This window comes from Moschus berezovskii, chromosome 14, assembly GCF_049115385.1.
Source record: "Moschus berezovskii isolate FMDL1 chromosome 14, NW_MosBer_1.0, whole genome shotgun sequence".
Lineage (NCBI taxonomy): Eukaryota > Metazoa > Chordata > Mammalia > Artiodactyla > Moschidae > Moschus > Moschus berezovskii.
In genome coordinates this window covers 85,764,788-85,787,424 of record NC_142473.1, presented here as the reverse complement: position 1 = coordinate 85,787,424, position 22,637 = coordinate 85,764,788, and the positions used below count along the sequence as shown (strand labels likewise).

The window sequence follows — 22,637 nt, the reverse complement described above, 5'->3', positions numbered from 1 at the left end:
ATTCCAGGATTGCGATCTAGCGGGTGTGCCCGCGAATCTGCCCATGGGAAGCCCCCTGAAGCAGAGGGGAGGGACAGGGGCCCTCCCATGGGTGCCTGGCCGTGCCCGGGGTGCGTCTGTGCCGCGCGGCCCCGTGCCAGCCTTCCTGGGAGCCGGCGGAGCCAGACTGGCACGAGCTCTGCCCTGCTCCTCGTCTCCCACCCCTCCTCCCTCCTCCTCGCAGGAGTAGGACTGGCAGGGGCCCAAGGCAAACACTTAAGACTCATTAGTGGGGAGAATGGAGCCGGGCCCTTCCCAGCGCCCGGCCCTGCTTCCGGAGAAGGCGGAGCCAGGGCTGGCGGGCGGGGCGGCCCAGCCTCCCTTTGACCGAGGACCGCCAGTTCAGGGCTGGGAGTCGGAGAGAGGGGAGAGCAGCATACCCAGGCTCTGAGCTGAACGGCAAGTGTCTGAGGACAATCAGAAACCGTGTTCCGACCCCGCAGCCATGCAGGGGTTCCTCGGAGGGACAGGTCTGTGGAACCTGGCTTTGAGTTTTGGAAACAGAGTCACTTGGATGCCTGGACTGGGGAATTCCTTGGGCAGTCAGGCAGGCTGATCAATGTTGGTTAAAGGTGACTCTGAAGGCGCTTTCTGAAGAGTTGAGTGAGCTTTAGAAGAGTCATTAGAATAAAGATACAGACTTTGAGGGCATCACTGGGTTTATTTTTAATCGCTAGTCCTCTGATATCTTAAAATATTAATATTTCTTTTTCTGGCTGCTCCGGGCATGTGGGGTTTCCCTTGTAGCTCAGTTGGCAGAAAACCTGCCTGCTAATGCAGGAGCCATAAGAGATGCTGGTTCGATTCCGGGTCGGGAAGATCCCCTGGAGAAGGAAATGGCAACCCACTCCAGTACTCTTGCCTGGAGAATCCCATGGACAGAGGAGCCTGGCGGGCTACAGTCCCTGGTGTTGCAAGAGTCGGACACGACTTAGCGACTAAACCACCACCACCACCAGTCATGCGGGATCTTAGATCCTCCTTGGAGCACGCGAGGTCTTTTAGTTGCTGCAGGCAAGATCGAGTTCCTCTACCGAGGATCAAACCCAGGACCCCTGCGCTGGGAGTGCTGAGTCTTAGCCACTCGACTGCCAGGGAAGGTCCTGAGGGCTCCCCTTTAAAGGCAACAAGTCAATGTGTTTCTAAAGGAATCAAACCTTTTCCTACACGTTTGAAAGCGGAGCTGTCCCGTCCTGGGATTTTTGCTGATAATGCCCGGAGAATCGGGTCCCAGTCTCATGATTGGAAACGTCTCCGCATGCTCTCCCCTGATTCCTTGCTTCTGCGGCCCTCACCGAGAGCCTGGGCCACCTGCGGACTGGATCCTAGAGGATGGAGGACGAAGCCTTTGGGAACTGAACATGGTGGTGCGTAGGGGACTGTCCCACATTCCCTGCAGCCCAAGGTTGGCATTTGTGTTGGGCTGAGTCTGAGAACAAGCTGATGGTTGCCTGTGGTGCCCTTGGTACTTGGGTGGTGGTGGTTGGTGTTGTGGGAAGTCTATCCACTAGTGATGCCTGCTGTCCTTCCACCTGCATCCTGCCCACCCCTCCCAAAAGTGGTCCAGCCATCTGCCGTGGTCACAGCCCATCCCCGAGACGCTTAGAGATGGGCAGTCCCAGTGGCGGAGTGAAGCAGGTCAGACTTTATCTGCTTTTGACCCTCAGGGACCCTTCCTGAGCCTCAGTTTTACTATTTGTGGCTCATACAGTAAAGCATCTGCCTGCAATGCGGGAGACCTGGGTTCGATCCCTGGGTCAGGAAGATCCCCTGGAGAAGGAAATGGCAACCCACTCCTTGCCTGGAAAATTCCACAGATGGAGGAGCCTGATGGGCTACAGTCCATGGGGCCGAAAAGAGTTGGACACGACCGAGCAACTTCACTTTCACTTTCAAATTAAATGTATTTAAAGTAACTCCAAGCCTCAACTTTGTAAAATAGAGGATCTGCTCTACAGGGCTGTTCGAGGTCTAAATGGTGGCAAATGAATGTCCCTGAGACAGAGAACGTGGTCCTGGCTGCCTTTGTCTTCTTCCTTTTGTTTATTTAGGCGAGGGGAACAGAGGAGCTTTTTTGGATCCATCTTGACTCAGAGGCCTGGAGCAGGCTGACCCTGGGCCTGGAAGCTGGTGGTGGACAGGGTTTCCCAAGGGCTGGTTTGCCTTTGGGGCCTCGCTGAGTCAGACGTATGGGGTCATCTGTGACAAGCCTTTGGCCCCTGAGCAGCTGCCCTGCCTCCCCACCCCTCCCCTGCCAGAGGGGCCCGTCGCAGACAGACGGGAAACAGGCTGGCCCCTCTCAGAGATGCAGCACTCCACCCCGGGAGAGGGCCAGGCCCTCGCGGCTGCAGCCTCCCGCATGCAGAATGATCGAGTGGGTTTTAACCGCTGCCCAAAGACGACTTGAATTATACTTTGATTTATACAGCACTCTTTCTCCAAAGGGCCAAACACCCATTCATTCATTTTTTTTTTAAGACTTAAGATTTTTTAATTCTTTTTGATGAGAAAAGCAAAACAGATTCATGGTCGACCACTTAGAAAATACAGAGAAGTATCAATACAGTTAAGAGGAAATTGCCTGTCCCTTTACCACCCAGCTATACAATTTTAAAAAAAGACTCGTTTTTATTTTAGAGTAGATTAAAATTGTGCAAGGAGTACAGAGTTCCTCTCAAGCCACACCCAGTTTCCCTTAATGTGAATATCTGACATTAGTTTGGTACTTGGATTACAACAAATGAATCTTAATCTTCACCTGAGACTCCTTTTCTTCAAGGAACGCACTCAGGATCCCACCGTATGCTTCCTTGTCATGTTTCTTGAGGCCTTGTTTGGCTGTGACCGTTTCTGAGAGTTGCCTGATTTTGGATGACCTGGCAGTTTTGAGGAGTGCTTGTAGAATCTTTTAAACTTGAGTTAGTGTGATGTTTTTCTCCTGATTAGACAGCAGTTACAGGTTTTTAGGAGGCAGAGGTAAAGTGCCAGGGGACTTCCCTGGTGGTCCAATGAGCTCCCAATGCAGGGGGCCCAAGTTCGATCCCCGGTCAGATAACTAGACCCCGCATGCTGCAACCAAGACCTGGTGCAGCCAAATAAATAAACATTAAAAAAGAAAAAAGAAGTAAAGCACCATGCCTATGATATCATATCAAAGATACATGCTACCCAGAACAGTCAAAAATAAATAATGAAAATTTAAAAAGAAGGTACCTGCTATCCATATGATTTATGACTCTCTATTAACCTGATCATCTAGCTGAGGCAGTGTTTGTCAGATTTCTACAGTGTGAAAGTGAAAGTCAGTCGCTCAATGGTGTCCGACTCTGTGTCCCCAGGAATTGTAGCCCGCCAGGCTCCCCTGTCCATGGGATTCTCCAGGCAAGAATACTGGAGTGGGTTGCCATTTCCTTCTCCAGGGAATCTTCCTGACCCAGGGATTGAACCCAGGTCTCCCTAATTGCAGGTGGATTCTTTACTGTTGGAGCCACAGGGAAGACTTCTCCGTTGTGAAGTGTTTCCATCACTCATTACAGTCATGGCAGAATCCTGAAACCATTGTTCATACACAAGCCAGAGTACTGCAGTTTCAGCTTCAGCGTCAGTCCTTCCAGTGAACACCCAGGACTGATCTCCTTTAGGATGCACTGGTTGGATCTCCTTGCAGTCCAAGGGACTCTCAAGAGTCTTCTCCAGCACCACAGTTCAAAAGCATCAATTCTTCGGCAATCAGCTTTCTTCACAGTCCAACTCTCACATCCATACCTGACCACGGGAAAAACCATAGCCTTGACTAGACGGACCTTTGTTGGCAAAGTAATGTCTCTGCTTTTTAATATGCTGTCTAGGCTGGTCATAACTCTCCTTCCAAGGAGCGAGTGTCTTTTAATTTCCTGGCTGCAGTCAGCATTACCATGGCACAAATCTGTGTCCAGTCTTCTGATAACCGCTGTGTCCTAGTGAGAGTCCTGGGTCCTCCTCTTTCTGCTGCGGTTTGACGTCTGTGTTCACTGTGGGAAGAGCCGGTTGGCATCACTAAATGCTCAGTGAACGTTTTTTCCCTTCACTGCACGTTCACAGATGGCTGAGTTCCTAACGAGGACCCCAGCTTAAGAAGGAGCTGCTGGGTGCTGGGGAGATCCAGCTCCTCCAACGTGTGACTGGAGTCTGCCCCCAAGGAGCCAAAGGGGTGGAGAGAGAGGAGCCGTGTGTTCTGTGGGTATCGACCCCAGCCCAGGTGCAACACGAGGCCTTGGGAGCCTCAACCTGGCTTCCCGGATCGCGCTGTTCTAGAGGTTTCAGAGAAGCCGACTGGCAGCTCCCCGCGGAGACTTTGCCCTCACTGATGAACGGCTGCTGCAGCAGCTCGTCTATTGACCGGGCCCTTTGTTTTCAAGAAGCAACCTGCCTTTCTCCTGTTAACCCCTGCCGGCCTGGCTCCGAATGGGATGCGTTCTGTGCGCCAGGGGAAGAGAGTTCACGAGAAGAGGAAGATTGCAGATGCCCCCCCAAGGCCAGGCGCCGGGAGGGCCCTCTCATCCAGGTGTCGGCTCCTTTCACCTCCTGGCAGGGCAGCAGCGAGACTGCAGACCCCGGGTCTGCCCCAACTTCAAATGCTGTGCTCTCTGGGGTTCCAGAAGCTTTTAGCCTTGCTTCACCACATGGCTGAGTCTAGGGTCTTCATAACTTCAAGATACACACATAGCCACCCCTTCCTGTCTCTCTGTCTCTCTCTCTCACACACACAGACACACACACAGACACAGACACACACAGACACAGACACACACAGACACACACACACAGACATACAGACACACACACACACAGACACAGACACACACAGACACAGACACACACAGACACACAGACACAGACACACAGACACACACAGACACACACAGACACGCACACAGACACACACGCACACAGACACACACAGACACACACACACACAGACACACACACACACAGACACGCACAGACACGCACAGACACGCACAGACACACACACACACACAGACACACACACACAGACACACACACACACAGACACACACAGAGAGACACACACAGAGAGACACACACAGAGAGACACACACACAGACACACACAGACACACACAGACACACACAGACACACAGAGACACACACACACACAGACACACACACACAGACACACACACACAGACACACAGAGACACACACACAGACACACACAGACACACACAGACACACACACACACGGTTCCTCAGCCTCACAGCCAGTTTGGGAATGACTGCACCCAGCAGGAGAAGGGGCCACTGACTCAAGCTCTGGGGTTCTAGGAAGATGAGAAAGCAGCCCCCGCCCCCAGGTCTTCTGGTTTCCAGCCCTGGCAGCCAGGATCGTCATTAGCGACCCATCTCTGTGAGTCAAGCACTGTCCTCCCTGGGGCCCTTGGTTCAGAATATGCACTCTGCATGATCGTGTGCATGCTAGTCACTTCAGCCGTGTCTGACTCTATGCGGCCCCATGGGCTGTAGCTTGCCAGGCTCCTCTGCCCACGGTTTTCTCCAGGCAGGGACACTGGAGCGGGTTGCCCCGCCCTCCTCCAGGGGGTCTTCCCGACCCAGGGATCGAACCCACGTCTCTTGTATCTCCTGCACTGGCAGCTGGGTTCTTTACCACTAGTGTCTCCTGGGAAGCCCCTCAGGTACTGTAATTCTCTGACTTTTAAGTCTTCCGTGAGTGTGTGCGGGGGGCAGGGCAGGGGCACAGAATGGGAAGCTCCGAGTGCCGGGGACCCAGCCAGGACCACGCTGAGACACTCTGCAGACCTCTCCACGCAGTGCAATCAGACAGACATTTATCGGGCCATCTGTTACTCATGCTGGGGATGTGGAGAGGAGTCAGGAATAGCCCGCATCTCGGAGTCAAGAGAGATGACGACAGGAGATAAACTGAAATCTGGTGTCACAGAGACAGCAGTGGTGACTAGGTACAGCGCCAGATGGCAGAGCGCTGTGCTGGCCTGGGGAGCTTGGAGCGAAGTATCGTCAACCCCTTAGCAAAGGGTGCAGGGTGGAGCTTGTCCGGCGCAGCTGGGGGAGGGGGGAGAAGAGCGAAGGAACAGCATCCCGGGTGGGTAGATCGGGGGGTGGTCAGCCTGGGCAAAGTCAGGGTGAAAACGTGTGACGCAGACCATGGGAGCTGTCTTAGTCTGCCCTGGCTGCTATAACAAAACACCACGGGTAGGCAGCTTAAGTAGCAGGCCTTTCTCCACGGCTGGTAGGTGGCTACCATCTCCTGGGTCTCCCACGTGGTCTTCCCTCTGTGCGTGGCTCTGTCCTAAAAGCTTCTTCTTCTTTTTATAAATATGTATTTATTTATTTGGCGGCACCAAGTCTTGTGGCATTCGGGATCTAGTTCCCTGACCAGGGATTGAAGCTGGGCCTCCTGCATTGGGAGCGCAGAGTCTTAGCCACTGGACCACCAGGGAAGTTCTTCCTTTCCTTATAAGGACACTAATCATATTGGCTTGGGGCCCACCCACATGCCCTTGCTTTCATGAAGCCCTCTCTAAGGATGGTGTCTGCAAACACCGTCACAGTCCCAGGTGTTTCTACACGTGACTTTGGGGCGGAGGGCACCGTTCAGGCTGTGGAAACAGGAGTTGCCTGTGGAACACGGAGGACCGCTGGGGGTGGGTGTGGACAGACCTGGGTCAGCAGAGGCCTTGGCTGTCAGCTTTAAGCTCTACCGTACAGGACTAGGAGGTGCTGGCACCTGGTCCTAAGCTGTAAAGTGAAAGTAGCTCATCTATTCCTGTTCCCAGCGCCCTGGAAATTCTGGGTGGGGTGCGATCTCACAGGCCTCCCGCTCCCCGCAGGGCTGGTCATCGGGCCCCGCCCCAAGGAGTGGCCAGCCTCCCCACCCCACTCCTGTCCTGGGCGTGTGGGAGCCCCGCCCCTGTTTGAGTCCCAGATGCCTGTCTTGTAGGAAACCTTCCTGCTGTCCAGGAAGTCCCATCTGGATGGGCAGGGTTGGACGAAGACCTCTCCAAGCAGAGCCCGGCGGACAGTGAGCGCTGAGAGCGGCTCTCCAACCACAGGAAGCCGGGCGGAGCTCTGCCTCGGGGGCGTTGGCCATCCCGGGGCGTGGCCCCGAGGAGGAGCGCGGTCCCACGGTCAGATCCCTCCACCGCTCTGTTTCCTGCCTCCTCCTCCTTAACAAGAGGGCCCGGCCCTTCCGCCACGAGCTTTAGGATTCCTAAACGAGAAGGAAATGGGGGCAGAGGGCCGGTTGAGGGTGGGGAACAGGCGCCGGCCTCTAGTGAGAGCCTTTCTGCGCCACCGCCCACCCAGGACTGGGGAGGTCCCGGAATCTGGCCAGGGACGGGGGCGAGGTGAAGACGTCCGCTGGGTGATTCAGTTCAGCTCAGTTCAGTTCAGTCGCTCAGTCGTGTCCGACTCTCCGCGACCCCATGAACCACAGCACGCCAGGCCTCCCTGTCCATCACCAGCTCCCGGAGTTCACTCAAACTCATGTCCACAGAGTCGGTGATGCCATCCAGCCGTCTCATCCTCCGTCGTCCCCGTCTCCTCCCGCCCGCAATCCCTCCCAGCATCAGACTCTTTTCCAGTGAGTCAACTCGTCGCATGAGGTGGCCAAAGTAAAGGAAAAAATAAAAAATTTGTTGACCTAGTGTGTCTGATTAATGAATTTTAAGCACAGAGCCTTGATGAATATTTGTGTCCGAATAAGTTTGTGTGACTACCACTCAGATCAAGATACAGAGCCCGGAAGACTCCCTCCCTGGTGGCCTTTGCACCTCCCCCCACAGGCCACCACTATTCTGACTGTAGATTAGTTTCCTCCTTGAAGGCCCATCAGTGGGCCTTCCCGGTGGCTCAGTGGTAAAGAATTCGCCTGCCAATGCAGGAGATGCAGGTTTGAGCTCTGGGTCAGGGAGATCCCCTGGAAAAGGGCATGACGACCCACTCCAGTGTTCTTGCCCGAAAATTCCTTGGGCAGAGGAGCCTAGTGGACATGCAGTTCCAAAGGGTCAGCCTCGACTGACCACTGAGCATGCGCACACATCACATAAAGGGAAACATAGGGGATGCACACTTTTACCTCTGGCTTCTTTCGACACTTGCTACATCTGAGAGATTCTCCCACTGGATTCTGCAGGAAACAGGGCAAAACGGTCTCTTCCTTATATGCCCCTGAACTTGGCTCCCAAATTCCTTCTGGCAACGTGTCCCTGCCCTTGAATCTGGGTGACTTGTGACCGCTTTGACCAAGATGTGGAGAGCGACGCTGGACTTCCTAGGTGAGGCATAAGAGATGCGGCAGCGTCTGCCTGGTTTGCTGGAGCGCTGCTGGCTCCCCAAGGAAGAAGTCTCACCACCCGAGGCCGCCGTGTTGTGAGGAAGCACACCGCAGGGGAGACCACGTGGGTGCTCTGTCCATCTCGGAGTCTGTGCAGCCCAGGCGTCTGGCAGGTGGGTCAGCGGATCCCTGAGGGTTGCAGCCCCCAGGTGTCCGTCATCCTCGGCCTTTTCTGCCCCATTGAGGCCCTGGACGTCATGGAACAAAGACAAGTCACCGCCCTGACTGACCTGTCCCCAGATCCCTGACTCGGGGAATGCATAATTAAACGGCTGCTTGAAGTTGCCGGGTTTGGGAGTCATTGGTTACCCCGATAATAACTGGAATACGGGATGGCTGGATTTGGGAAGGCTGAGCTTAGCCTTCTCCCTGGGTGGGAAATGGCAAAAAATCTGCTTTCCGGAGCCTACCCGCTGCTTCAGAGTCCTGCTGTGGTCTCGTCTTGCGGTCGCTCTTCAGACCTCGTCGTACTGGCTTTAGGCCAGTTGTCCACTGAGTCTCTGCTTTCCCCACCCCAGAAGCCAAAGGCTTCTCCTAGCAAGGATGTGGTTCCTCCCTGTCAGAAACTCCTGAAGAGGGGTATGCGTGGAATACTGGGGGAGTACAGACAATCTCTGAGGTGTGCAAAGAACACAGAACACAGTTCCAGGCACAAAGTGCTCAAGAGAGGAGGGTGTTCGTCACTCAGTCGTGTTTGACGCTTTGTGACTCCGTGGATGGCAGCCCCCCAGGCTCCTCTGTCCATGGGATTCTGCAGGCAAGGGTACCGGAGTGGGCTGCCATTTCCATCTCCAGGGAGTGCTCGAGAGACCTGTCTATCAAAAGCACCACCATCCCCGCTCCGCGGCCTCCAGGGGTCCTCTCGGTGGCCGCTGGGTGGAGTCCCTGCTCCAGGAGAGGACGTCGGTATCCCGGCTCTTGGAGCTCTTTTCTGAGAGTGCAGCTCATTACCTGCACTGTGAATGTCATCCTTGCTGGGGGATGGAGTGTAGGATGGCACTTAAAGAGACAGACAGAGGCGGCACAATGGCTCTCCCTCCTGTTGGCTGTGTGACAACCGAGACGCTGTCTGACCTCTTTGAGCCTCCAGTCCCCAGTTTTGCAAAAAAGGCATAGTATTAAACAGCCCTGGCTCTGTCCAGGACTGCAGGGAAGACTAAACAAGGAACTGGTGCGTGGACAGCATCGGCCTGGTGCAGAGTAAGCCTTCCATAAACGTCAGCCCAGCCAAACAAAAGGAAGTGGACTGGGGAGGAGGGGAGTGGATATGATAGGAATTATTACTGAATTTTTTCAGATGAAGAATAGCCCTAAGGTCGTGGAAGTAATAAAGGGAAGAGTGTGGTGCCAAGTTGGATCTGACCGTTGCCGATGCCCCTGCCCCTTTCACTCTGTAACTCTGTCGTCAGAGCAGGTGCCTGTAGGTCTGGAGCCCACGCGTGACCTTGCAGGGCTTCCTGACCCGCCCAGGTTCACAGCCACGTCCAAGGTCAGTAGAGCCGGGTTGCTCTCTTTGCGGTGTGGTGGGCAGCCCACTGCAGTGCGTCCTCCAGCCCCAGTGAGCCAGGCCCTGCCGGGCTGCAGCCACCGAGGAGCCCTCTGGGTCTAGAAGGTTGCACTGCAATACAACTGTCCTGCCTTCTAGAAGGCCCTGATTTTCTTTTTTTTCATGACCTAGACTGAATGCAGGTGCTTAGAAGCTGTGCTTGCTTCAAGCAGGTGTAGCAGGAACAGTCCGACTGATATTATTATTTTTAACAGCTTTATGGAGATATAATTTACATATACAAATCACCCATTTAAAGTGTACAGTTCAATGGCATTTAGGATATTCACAGAGTGGCGCAAACTCCATCAGTTTTAGAACATTTGTGTCACCTCATAAAGACACACTGCACTCCTTGGACATAATTGTCTGCCCTCCCCTGACCCCCCAGCCCCAGACAACCATGAGTCTACTTTCTGCCTCTATAGATATGTTTCTTCTAGACATTTCATATAAATGGAATCATATGTGGTCTTTTGTGTCTGGCTTCTTTTACCTAGCGTGTTTTCAGGGTTCATCCATGTTGTGGCAGGTACCTTTCCTTTTTTTACTGTCAAGTAATATTCCTTATAGGACTATACTCCATTCCTTTGATAAGCTTGGGTTGTTTCACTCTTTGGTTGTTCTGAAGAGTGGTTTTATACATATTTGTGAAACAGGAGGGAAAGGGGCCAGGGCACAACCTCTGAAAGGGTGACATAGCCCGAGGCCATGACACAAACTGATTAGAACCAAACAGATCCACGATAGTGGACGGACTGACTTCCACTAGACCTCGAGCCTCAGTATATGCTCACGGTAACACATCAGCTAGCTAAATGACACACCCACAGCTGCCATGACAGTCGCCAGTCTGACAATAAAGGTCAAAAAGTGTGCAGTAGCCCAATTCCTGGAAATCCCTACCCTTTCCGCCAAATAGCTGGAATACTTCTCCCACTCATTAGTCTATAAAATTACCCACTCCTGTAAAACTGATAGCCTCATCCCCTGGTGCCTCTCTCACCTTCGGAGATGGTCCAGGCTTTGTGGAATGTGTTTTTCTCTGAATAAATCCACTTCTTACTTATCGCTTTGTTTCCCACTGAATTCTTTCTGTGATGAGACATCAAGAACCTGAGTTTCATTAAGTCCTGAGACCAGGTGTGTGTGTGACCTCAGTTAAAAGACTGTGCATTCAAGACTCAATCTTAGTTTCACAGCTTCATTTGTGCCCATATTTCTGTGTGGATGTATGTTTTCATTTCTGTTGGCTATGTACCCAGGAGTGGAATGCCTGGTTACACGGTAACTTGACGTTCAACCTTTTGGGAAACTGCCAAGCTGTTTTCCAAGCAGTTGCACCATTTTACATTCCCACCAGCCATGCAGGAAGCTTCTGATTTCTCCACCTCCTCACCAACACCTTTTTTTGATTCTAGCCGTCCTCATGGGTGTGAAGTGGTGTATGTTTGTAGTTTTGCTTTGCATTTCCTTGATGGGTAACGATGATGGTCACCTTCCATTTGCCTATTGACCTTTTGTATATTTTCTTTGGAGAAATGTCTCTTCAGACCCTTTTCTGATTTGTCTTTTTGTTGCTGGGCTGTAAGAGTTCTGCACATATTCTCCATACAAGTTCCTTATCCTGGTTGATTTGGAAGAATCTTTAGGAAAGGCCATTTCATAACTTCCCCGATCCTGTTTTTACTGGCTGGAGAATTGCATCAGAAACAAAACATTGCTTCATTCCTGGGCAGAGCTGATGCCTTTTGGAAGCAATCTACAGTCCTGGTGCTGGTGAAAACAGATGAGATCGTCCTGCTTCTCATTTCTCTTTTCTTGAGCTTTGCTTAAATCAGTGAGTCTCATATGGTATAGAGGGGAGGTACATGTCAGAAGCACCTGTAGGACTCTTTCTTTTTTTTTTTTTTTAGAGAATTAAAAAACTTGCTTTATTTATTTGGTTGTGCCAGCTCTCAGCTGTAGCATGCAGGATCTAGTTCCCTGACCAAGGATCCAACACAGGCCTCTAGACTGAGAGTGCAGAGTCTTAACCACTGGACCACCAGGGACGTCTTTGTGGGACTCTTTCAATCCTCAAAAGCCTCAGCTTCATCTGAAAGTTAGATATGCTTTCATCTTTCCTCTGGTCCCCATTGTCTTTTTGAGAAACTGTCCTAAAAGGAATACTTTGAGATTAACGCTGGCATCGCATGAAATGGCCCCTGTGTGTGTTGCTGTTTTTTCGCTCAGCTGTGTGCAACTTTGTGACTCCGTGGACAGTAGCATGCCAGGATTCCCTGTCCTTCACTATCTCCCCGAGTTTGGTCAAACTCTGGTCCATTGAATCGGTGACGCCATCCAACCATCTCATCCTCTGTTGCCCCCTTCTTCTCCTGCCTTCAATCTTTCCCAGCATCAGGGTCTTTTCCAACGAGTCGGGTTTTTGCATCAGGTGGCCAAAGTATTGGGCTTTCACCTTCATTATCAGTCCTTCCAATGAATATTCAGGATTGATTTCCTTTAGGATGGACTGGTTGGGTCTCCTTGCAGCCCAAGGGACTCTCAAGAGTCTTCTCAACACCACAGTTCAAAAGCATCAGTTCTTCAGCGCTCAGCTTTCTTTATGGTCCAACTCTCACATCCATACAGGACCATGGGAAGAACCATAGCTTTGACAAGACGGATATTGTACAAAACCTTTTATGTCCGTTATCTCCTTAAGTCCCCACCATGGCCTTACGGGTTAGGCACAGTTTCGTCCTTGTTTTCCAAATGAGGGAAGTAAGCCTGGATGGGTGGACTCACCAACCCTCACTCAGACCGCAGGTGGCAGAGCTGGGATTCAAACGCAGGCTGTCTGCCTTCAACCCCCTGCACGCTGAAACTCCTCTTTCTAAAATTCAAGAGCAACCAAGCTCTTGAATCCAAACGCTGCTGATGTTCATTGTCACATTGTCAATTTCCACAGAAGTTTGCCTGGGAGGTGGTTGAGCTGTAGAAGGACCCCTGAGAACAGGTTCAGAAAACTGGCACTGAGAACTACCCTCGCACCTCAGGTTTTGTGTGATTTTGGTCCATGACATCATCTCCCTACACATTTCCTTACCCTGCAATGGAGATAACACACCTACGTCATAGGGTTATCGTGAGGGTCAGATGAGATTATGGCTGTGAGAACGCTTTGCAAATGCTAAGTCCGAAAAGTCAGGAATTGTTATCCTTATTACATTGTTCCCTTAATTCAGGTCAAATCCTGTAATTAGCAGCCCCAAATCTAGATAACAAGAGTTCCAAGTCTTAGCCAAGAAGTTCAGCATTGGCTCACTGGTTCCAGAGCAATATGCAAGACAATAGCAATGGGGCCCCGCCCAAACGTTGGAGTTTGGAGCTTGCGTACTCGGTCAAGCCTTGACTGCGACCCATCACTGCCTACTTCCCAACCCCATCCCGAATCCTGGTCTTTCTGCCTTCATTCCTTACTCCCATCTGCACTGGCGGGCTGAGCTGGTTGTCTCGGCCTTTTTTTCTCTCCCCTCGGCAGGAGCTGTGTGGTTCTTTGCAGCAGAGACACAATGTGTTTATCAAATGTCCACACGCTAATTGGTCGGGGCCAGTGAAATGTAAGCAGAAAGGACATGTGTTCCTTGCAGACCGGGGCAGTTAAGTTCCCGTGTTCCCCTTCCATCTCTTTTTTCCCTCTGCTGGAGGCCATCTCTAATAAATACGTTTTGTTGCGATGAACCACGGACACTAGCACTCATTTGGTAAGCAACATAGCCGGCTCGGCCCCGACAAACGTATGTTCTGCTATCAGTGTACCTAGAGGCAGGAGGGAAAATCCTGCTCCAGGCAGAGCAGCCTGCGTAAGACACGCCTTGTTGAAGGAAGAATGAAAACAGCTGCTGTGGATGGGGCTGAGGTTTCCTCACACACAGGGCCGCACAACAGAGTTAAAGTCATGTGCGTGGAGTCCCGGCTGTGTGTCTTGGACAAATTACTGCTAAGACTTGGTTTCCTTAAAACCATACATTTAAGACAACAGCAGAGACAATAACAGCTCCTCGACCAGCCCATGGAGATGGGTGAAGATTCTGAGAGTGCCTTACTCAGCGCCTGGTGATGATCAGCATGGTAAACGTCAGTCATTGTTATAAGGGACGAATGCGAACGATTGCAGGACAGACAGAAGGGTGTCCTCGTCTCACAGGGACCTGGAGCCTAAGATGGAAAGTAGGGAAAGACACGGAGATAGAGTGTCCTGAAGGCACCTAGAAGCGATCCATCCAGCCTGCGTTCCGCCCACCCGTCCACACGCCACACAGCCATCCATCCACGCAGTGCTCTCAGCAGAATTTTAAAAAGTCACTCTCTGGATTTTGCAAGGGTGTCTCTAACCAACAGGGAGTTAAAGCCTGAAATTACTGGGGTTATTGGAGAAACTCTCTTATGGTTCTGCTGTCTCCTTAGTAGGAGCTAGAAAAACAGAAATATCTGGAAGGGAGCCAAGGCCAATGACGTCTTGGTGGAAAGGGCAGCAACAGGAAGCCCGCATCAAGGCTAAGCGCCTCTCCTGGGGGTGAGTTCTCCCCTGTGTGAAGAGGTGCATGGGGAGGGGTGGGAGACTGTCCACCCTGGGGCTCCACAGTTGAGGGTCTCCGGCTTGCAGTCCACCAGTTTCTGGGCCGGTGTAAGGAGAGCAGGATGGTGGGAAGCCGGGAGGTGCTTCACTGAAGTTACATCTCAGAGGCAAGGAGAAGGGGACGCACCATCTGCAGCCACACTGCTCGCAGCCTCGTAGGAGTGTCAGGAGCTGTGACTCCCAAGGGCAGAGTGAAAACAGCTGGTGTGGATAGAGCTGAGTTGTAAACATTAGTCAGAATGAACATAGTGGGTCTTTTCTGCCCTGTCTCCGGGTTACCGAGCCGCTCTAGACCCATAGGCTCAGCAGAGCTGGCTCCAGCTCCAGAGCTGGGCAAGTGACCCGAACCTGACCGATTCCAGCATCACTTCTTTTGGGCCACCGTGGTTGGTTCAGGGGTGACCCGATTGGTCAGATGGCATTTGGTTTCTGAACTTTTACTTGAACTGTGGGGCAATAGAATCTCTCTTTTCACTGGACTGATGGCTGGGAGAATATGAGCCTGGAACTTCTGGAAGCTAGGAAGTACAGGGAGACACCCTCCCCAAGGCTAACCCAGCAAAACGTAGTATTGAGAGAAGGGCGGAGGCCACATCCTGATGCTGTTGTGTGTGAGCTCCTGGATCAAACCGTACCTGAAGGCTGAATGAATTTTTCAGTGATTTAAGAATCCTGATTGATACACTGGTTCTCCAAAATACATACCTGGCTCTTTGAACACTAGTGATGGGGGATATCTCTCCACCAGAATGCACTTTCATTCCCCTCACTTCCTCTCCATCCACAATGGGTTTCGTACTCTGCAGCAGCTTATGGGCTGGGCTCCTGGCGTAAAAAAGGAATATGACCTGGGTTTTATCTTCAAAGAGTCATGATCTAGAAAGACGGGCAATGATGACTAGAATAGCTCATTGTGAGCTGTGCCGAGATAAAAGTTAACCGTCGTGGGGACTAACTGGGGGAAGGAGGCCTGGCTCTCAGAGGGGCAGGGCTGTCAGTTAAGGCTGTGGAGAGGGCGTGACACTCATTCACTTCAGTGGCTTGCTTACTTATTTCGCCGCACCAAGTCTTAGCTGTGCCATGTGGGGTATAGTTCCCCGACCTGCATTGGGAACGAGGCATCTTAGGCACTGACCCTCCAGGGAAGCCCCTGAATAGGTATCGACTGAGCATCTGCTCCATGTTATATGTATGTGTGTTATATAAATATCTGCTCAGTGCTGGGAATACACAAGCAGATATTTATAAACAGACACGGTCCCTGACCTCGAGGAGCTGATAGTGTAGTGGAAACAGGGCCACTCGACTTCCCAGAATGAGGTATAAGGGTAGGAGGATCATGGTGCTATGAGAACAAATAACCAAAGAACTTTGGGATTTAGGGGAGGCTTCTCCAAAGAGGAAGTACTTGAGTGTGTAGTCTAAGGAGGAGCAGGAATGAACTAAGATCCAGTGGAATGGATCCTAGGTAGAAGGGAAGACATCCCCGCAGCTTCCGTGGTGGGAAGGAGTGAAATAACCAAACAAACAGAACAAAGCATTTGACTATTTTACTGAGAAGTTAGGGCCCATGATTCTTAACTCCGTGGCTTTCTCACTCACAATTTTTTTTTTCCTAGTCACCCTGAGTATCATTTTCTTCATCTATAAAATGGGATAACAATACTCACTTGCAGGGACTTCCCTGGTGTTCCAATGGCTAAGACTCTGCGTAATGCAGGGGATCTGGGTTCGATCCCTGGTCAGAGAACTAGATCTTACATGCTGCAATTGGAAAAAAAAAAAAAAGATCCTGCATGGCACATCTAAGGCCTAGCACGGCCCAAACTAAACAACCCAAGAAAATCCACTCTGCAGGCTCGCTCAAGGGGCTGAATGAGATGCTGCGTTAAAGGCCTGGCTCAGAGAAGGTGGGCAGCAAATACCGTTTCCTCCCCGTGGGTCCTGTCCCCTCATCCTTGGCGAGCTGTGACTGGAGCTGTCCCTTGGTTCCCAGGATGTTCGCTTTCCTTCTGAGCCTGCCTCCATGGTCACCCACTCCCCACAGCTCTCTCCCCACAGCCCTGCTCCCGTTGGCTCCTCCAGGTCGGGCAGTGAGAGCAGAGATGGGCAAGTTCTGTGCGGAACTGGGTTCCCTCGCTCCTAAATTCCCGTGTTAGAGTCCTAACCCCTGGGCCTCAGAATGTGATGGTATTTGAGATCGGGCTCTTTAAGGAGGTCATTAAAGTGAAAATGAGGTGGGGTGGACGTGTGTGCAACCGTGCTGTCGCTTCAGTCGTGTCTGAGTCTGTGCGACCCCATGGACTGCAGCCCACCAGGCTCCTCTGTCCATGGGATTCTCCGGGCAAGGATACTGGAGTGGGTGGCCAGGCCCTCCTCCAGGGGATCTTCCTGACCCAGGGATCAAACCTTTTCTCCTACATCTCCTGTCTTGGCGGGCAGAGTTCTTTATCAAGAGCGCCCCCTGGGAAGCCCATTAGAGTGGATGCTAACCCAATATGTCTGGCGTCCTCATGAGAAGAGGAAATTAGGATTTTGAAACCTACAGAGGGAAGGCCCTGTGAAGACATGGATGGGCATCTGTGAACCAAGGAGAGAGGCCTGAAATAAGCCCTTCTCTCCCAGCACTGAGGAGGCGCTAACCCCGTGGACAGCTCGATCTTGGATTTTGAGGTTCCCAAGCTGAGAAAATACATCTGCGTAGCTCAAGCCGCCCAGTTGGCAGACCTGGGAGCCCGAGCAGACTAACAGAGGGTGACGGTAAACGGGCGGGGAGATCACCGGGGCTACGGGTCACTGCCCTGCCCCCGGGGCTGGGAGAGCCGCCTGCACTCTCCTCTGCCGGGACACAGGCGACAGGGAAAGACGGAGGCCCAGGGACAAAGGGGCTTTGTCCTCCACCTGTACTGGGGGGTGGGTGAGCGAAGCGCGAGGTCTCCAACCGGGCTGCAGTCAGGCTGCTTCTGTTTTCACATCCTGACTCCTGGGTGTGTGACTTTGCAAAAGTTACTTACCCTCTCTGAGCTTCACCTCCCCTACTGCTCCTCCGTGTCCCTACGGGGTTGTTGTGGAGGTGAGATTCGCATTTAGACGGTGCCTGCCCCAGAGTCAACGCTGTGTGCACGCCAGTGAGCGTTAGGACGGCTTCCCTCTTACAGCCTCTCTCTCAAAATGGCAGGAATGTTCCTGACCTCATGGGATTAGGCTGAGGCTGAAATCTGACCTTTCAGGCTGTTTCAGGCCATCAGGCAGGAAGGAATCCACGATGTTAGCAGCGGAATTATTAACCCCGCGCAGGCCCCAGTTCTGGCAGCCATTTGAGAGGCTGGGTAACCTCCGGGTCTCCGTGTGCCTGTCTGTAAAATGGCTCAGCTGGCTCTTCATGCCCGGCACCTGCCTCACAGAGCCACTGTGAGACGCAGATGAGGCAACGATTGTGAAATTGCTTTGTAAAATGAAAGACGCACGTCAGTGGGAATATACGCCCCCACAGACATGATAAGAGTGAACATTTACATGCTCACCACTGTGTCTTCCATCTATTTTCATTTAGTCTTTACAAGAACCCTATGAGCTGGGCGCTATGACCCCCTATTTTGTAGGCGAGAAAGATTACCAGCGAGGGGTGGTGCTGCAGTTTGCATTCACGAGGCAAACGTGGGTGCACATACCTTTCATCAGAGGGCAGAGTTGTCCAGTAAGTAGACCATTCTGGGATGATGGAGATGTCTCAGAGCTGCCCCGTTCACTACAGCAGTCCTCCGGAATGCTTACATGTAGCTAGTGTGACTGAGAAACTGAAATTTGAATCTAATTTTTTTTTTTAGGCTTTTGGGATCTTAGTTCCCCAACCAGGGACGGAACCCACACCTGGTGCGGTGGAAGCGAGGACTCTTACCCACTGGCCCACCAGGGAAGTCCCTAATTTAATTTTAATTAATTAAAATGAAACCAGCTCTTATAATCCGTGTGGGCACATGGGTACTGCGCCATGTGGGCACAGCAGCTAAGCTGTAGTGCCTCCCAACTGATGCCCTAAAGCTGAATTTCAGACAGCCTGCCAGTGAGAGAAAGGTGATTCTGCGGATTCTCACAGCTACTAAGCCCGGTTGCTGAGGCTGCCACTCACTGCCCCAAGCTTCAAGCCAGTCCCGACTTCCTTGCTGGACCCACAGGGGCAGGCTGTTCGCTCACTAGAGGGGACAAAGGTCCATTTTCCGCTGGAGGGACCAGACCTCCTGTTTCTCCCTGATGGGAGGTGCTGGGGGGAGGTTGGGCGCCCCTGTCTGGTCCCCCGCACCCCTGGTCCTTACAAACCACCAGCTATGTCTGCTTCCCAACCCCCCAACCCTCCATCTCCACCCCCCACCCCCCAAGAGAAGAGCTGGAGACAAGCTCCTGCACTCCCTCTCTGAGTTGGAAGCCGAGCTGGCTGGCGCTCAAGGCTTAATTAGCTGAAATAACTGTGAATAATCACCTTTAAAATGAGAGTGGTTAACGCTCAGGCCGGGCTGCTTCTGACTATTCCGCGGCCCCGTGGGAGCATCACGTTGCCGGCTCAGTCGTGCCAAGTCCGCCGGGCTGCGCGGGATGACCCGGGTGCCCCATGGAAGCACTTCTCTGCCCACCCTGCCCTGATGCGAAGGGCAAGGCTCAAGGTCTTGGGGGGGCCTGGCTCTGCACCAGCAAGATGGAGACCTCACCCAAGCAAGGCGGTAGCGAGGGGTCGGGGAGATGGTGGCAACCGGAAGAATTCTGTCGAAGAACACCCGTTAGATGGGCTGCATGGACATCACGCAGAAGGGCACACTAGAGCTTGCTGCTGAGGGACCGCGAACGTGGCTCTTCCTGCCTCTGAGACTGTTTTCTTTTCTGGAAAACCCGGGACACTCACTTTTAAAGGTGGTCCTGGAGGAGTAAACGTGCATGCATCCACACAATGCCTGCACGCGGTAGATGGTCAGCAAAAACCGACTTGCCCTCCTGTTTGGTTTTCCCTTTCTTTCTGCTGCGTCTTGGGAAGTATTCCTAGTGCAAGATAAGAGGGCAGGACTTGGTCAGGACCTTGAAAGAAGCCGATGTTCCAGTAGCGCGCTGTCCCCTAACACCCACCGACACGCTCTGAGGCAGGTGGATGTCACGGAAAGCTGGGACTTCCAGGTTTCAGACCAGAGCAGAAGAGGCAGGGAGTGGCACCCTGGTGTGGACATGTGTCGTGTATGTTCTGCTCCAGAGCCAGCCCTCCAGAGCCAACAGATCATGTTTCAGACTAGATCAGGTCAAACCACAGGAGACTGCCATGTTTCTAGGTCAAAAGTTGGTTGAACTTAGGTCTTGTAAGATAACTAAGGCTTGACTTGGAGTCTTTAGCAAGCAATGTGATGTTTCTGTGTGCCTATTTAAGGACAAGACAAAATACACAAATCTTTTAATAATGAGACGACAGAAACAGGCAGGGTGTGACTAACTGCCAGGTTATTTGTGGGAACGTGACTGGTGCCGGAGTTGAGCGGAGGGGCAGAGTGCGCTGGAGCAGGTGGGGTCGTGGGCAGGTTAGCAGAAGGAAGTAGGCTCTGAGTTGTGTCTGGAAGGATGGTTACCCGCTGAAATAAGCAGTAGGGGGTGGAAATGATGCTCTGGGCAGAGAGAAGTGGTGTGACCAAAGTCTGGGACTCTGAGAATCACCAGAGCAGGGAGAACAGGACTGGTGAACATTTCTGTGCCTGCGCAGTCCCCAGGAAAGAGTGGGCACCACTGCATATTGGGTAAAAGAGTGAACGCATGAAGAAATGAAAGCCTGTGGAGACGAGTGAGCAAATGTAGCTGCCCTGGGGGCAGTGGGAGATCCACCGTAGAGACTGATCGTGGGGCGTTCTGAATACAGACAGGGGAGTCTGGGTGTCATGCTGAGGAAGCAGGATTCTCTGACTGTGAAGTCAGTAAATACACACGTGTTTGGTCAGGTTCTAGAGGTCAGAGAAAGGTCATCTAGGATCTCAAGATTTGCTGATTTTAAGTTGATGTGGTCCTGGAAAACAGAAGCTGTTCTGTGTTAGTCTGGGTAAATTGATTATGTTACAGACAAATAACCTTAGAGTTCCAGTGGCTTAGAGCAACAGAGATTTAGCTGTTAGTAATTTCACAGTTTCAGTCACCATAGCATTGTGTGTGTGTGTGTGCACGCACGTGCACTGTCGTGTCTGATTCTTCGCAACCCCGTAGACTGTAGCCCACCAGACTCTTCTGTCTATGGGACTCTCCAGGCAAGAATACTGGAGAGGGTTGCCATTCTCTCCTCCAGGGGATCATCCTGAACCAGGGATCGGACTCAGGTCTCCTGTGCTGTCAGGCAGGTTCTTCCCCACCAATGCCACCTGGGAAGCCCACTGCAGCATTGTGTGTGAGCCACTTGGTTGCGTCCAGCTTTGTATGGCACCATGGACTGCAGCCCGCCAGGCTCCTCTGTCCTCCGGACTCTCCAGGCAAGAACACTGGAGAGGGTTGCCATGCCCTCCTCCAGGGGAGCTCCCCGACCCAGGGATGGAACCCACGCCTCTTACGTCTCCGGCATTGACAGGCAGGTTCTTTACCACTAGAACCACCTGGGAAGCCCACTGTAGCGTTACTTTATGGTTTTCACTCCAAAATCGGCTGATGGGGCAGCCCTGTGTTAGGGACGTTGCTGCTCTTATAACAGAAGAAAAGTAATACATGGTAAACTACATTCTGGGTCTAACGGCTGCTGCCGAGAAGTGACCCATTTCCTTGACGGAAGCAAGCCCTGTGACCCAGCCAGATGTCGGTGGGCTGGGAGGCACACTGCCCCCCTCCCAGAGAGCCAGCAGTAAATGTTTCTGAGCAGCAGCATTACCCCAGTCCTCCCTGAAATCCTGAGTAAGGGTAAGCAGGCTAGGAGAAAGGGAGACGCACAGGTAGTAGGGAGACAGGCGGCCTGATCAGAGGACACTTTCCTGAGCTAACCTCAGTCTAAGCCTTATAATCTTTCCCTCTAGCTATACAGAAGTCACTTTTAGGCTAGGGTAGCCGTTCTGGGCCCAGATCTAGATGGATGAGTTTTCTTTAGGGGGTAGGATAATTTGGGGGCCCATTTCAAAATGACCAACATAAACAGCATATTAAAAAGCAGAGACATTACTTTGCCAACAAAGGTCCAGCTAGTCAAGGCTATAGTTTTTTCAGTAGTCATGTATGGATGTGAGAGTTGGACTATAAAGAAAGATGAGTGCTGAAGAATTGATGCTTTTGAACAGTGGTGCTGGAGAAGACTCTTGAGAGTCCCTTGGACTGCAAGGAGATCCAACCAGTCCATTCTAGAGGAGCCCAGTCCTGGGTGTTCATTGGAAGGACTGATGCTAAAGCTGAAACTCCAATCCTTTGGCCACCTCATGCGACGAGTTGACTCACTGGAAAAGACCCTGATGCTGGGAGGGATTGGGGACGACAGAGGATGAGATGGTTGGATGACCTCACCGACTTGATGGACTTGAGTTTGGGTAAACTCCAGGAGTTGGTGATGGACAGGGAGGCCTGGCGTGCTGCAGTCCATGGGGTCGCAGAGTCGGACATGACTGACTGAACGGAACTGAGTGCAAAATGAAAATGTGGAGACCCGTGCTCAAAAGTTATGAGGAATCTCAAGTCAGGGACAGTAAAGCAGCTAGCCAAGCATGGAGCTACTTCCAGTGTGGGCGCTGTGCAGCTGGACAGGGTGGCTGCCCAGACGCTGGTCCTGTGTGTGGGTGCCCGCTGCTTCAGAACATTCGAGGTGGCTAGCACTTCCCTCTCCTCCTCTTCTTCCTTTTTTAAAATGCTTCATTAATTTATTTTTTGACTTCGGCACACGGCATGTGGGAGCTTAGTTTCCCGATCAGGGATCGAACGCTCACCCCTTGCCCTGGAAGTGCAGAGTCTTTCCTTTCTGAACTGTTTGTTTTGTACTGGCGTGTAGCTGATCAACAATGTTGTGATGGTTTCAGGAGCCCAGTGAAGGGATTCAGCCATAGGTCTGTAAATGTATCCACTTTCCCCTA

At 52.1% G+C, this 22,637-nt stretch overlaps 1 long non-coding RNA gene across 1 annotated transcript; it reads right to left on the bottom strand.

Annotated features, from left to right (window-relative positions):
- Nucleotides 1-12,700: 12,700 nt before the first annotated feature.
- On the bottom strand, nt 12,701-15,414 carry LOC129554150 (uncharacterized). Its single transcript, XR_008685569.2, has 2 exons — nt 15,292-15,414; nt 12,701-14,165 (listed from the first exon to the last, which is right to left on the bottom strand). It is a non-coding gene; the product is annotated as an uncharacterized LOC129554150 (long non-coding RNA).
- Nucleotides 15,415-22,637: the final 7,223 nt, after the last annotated feature.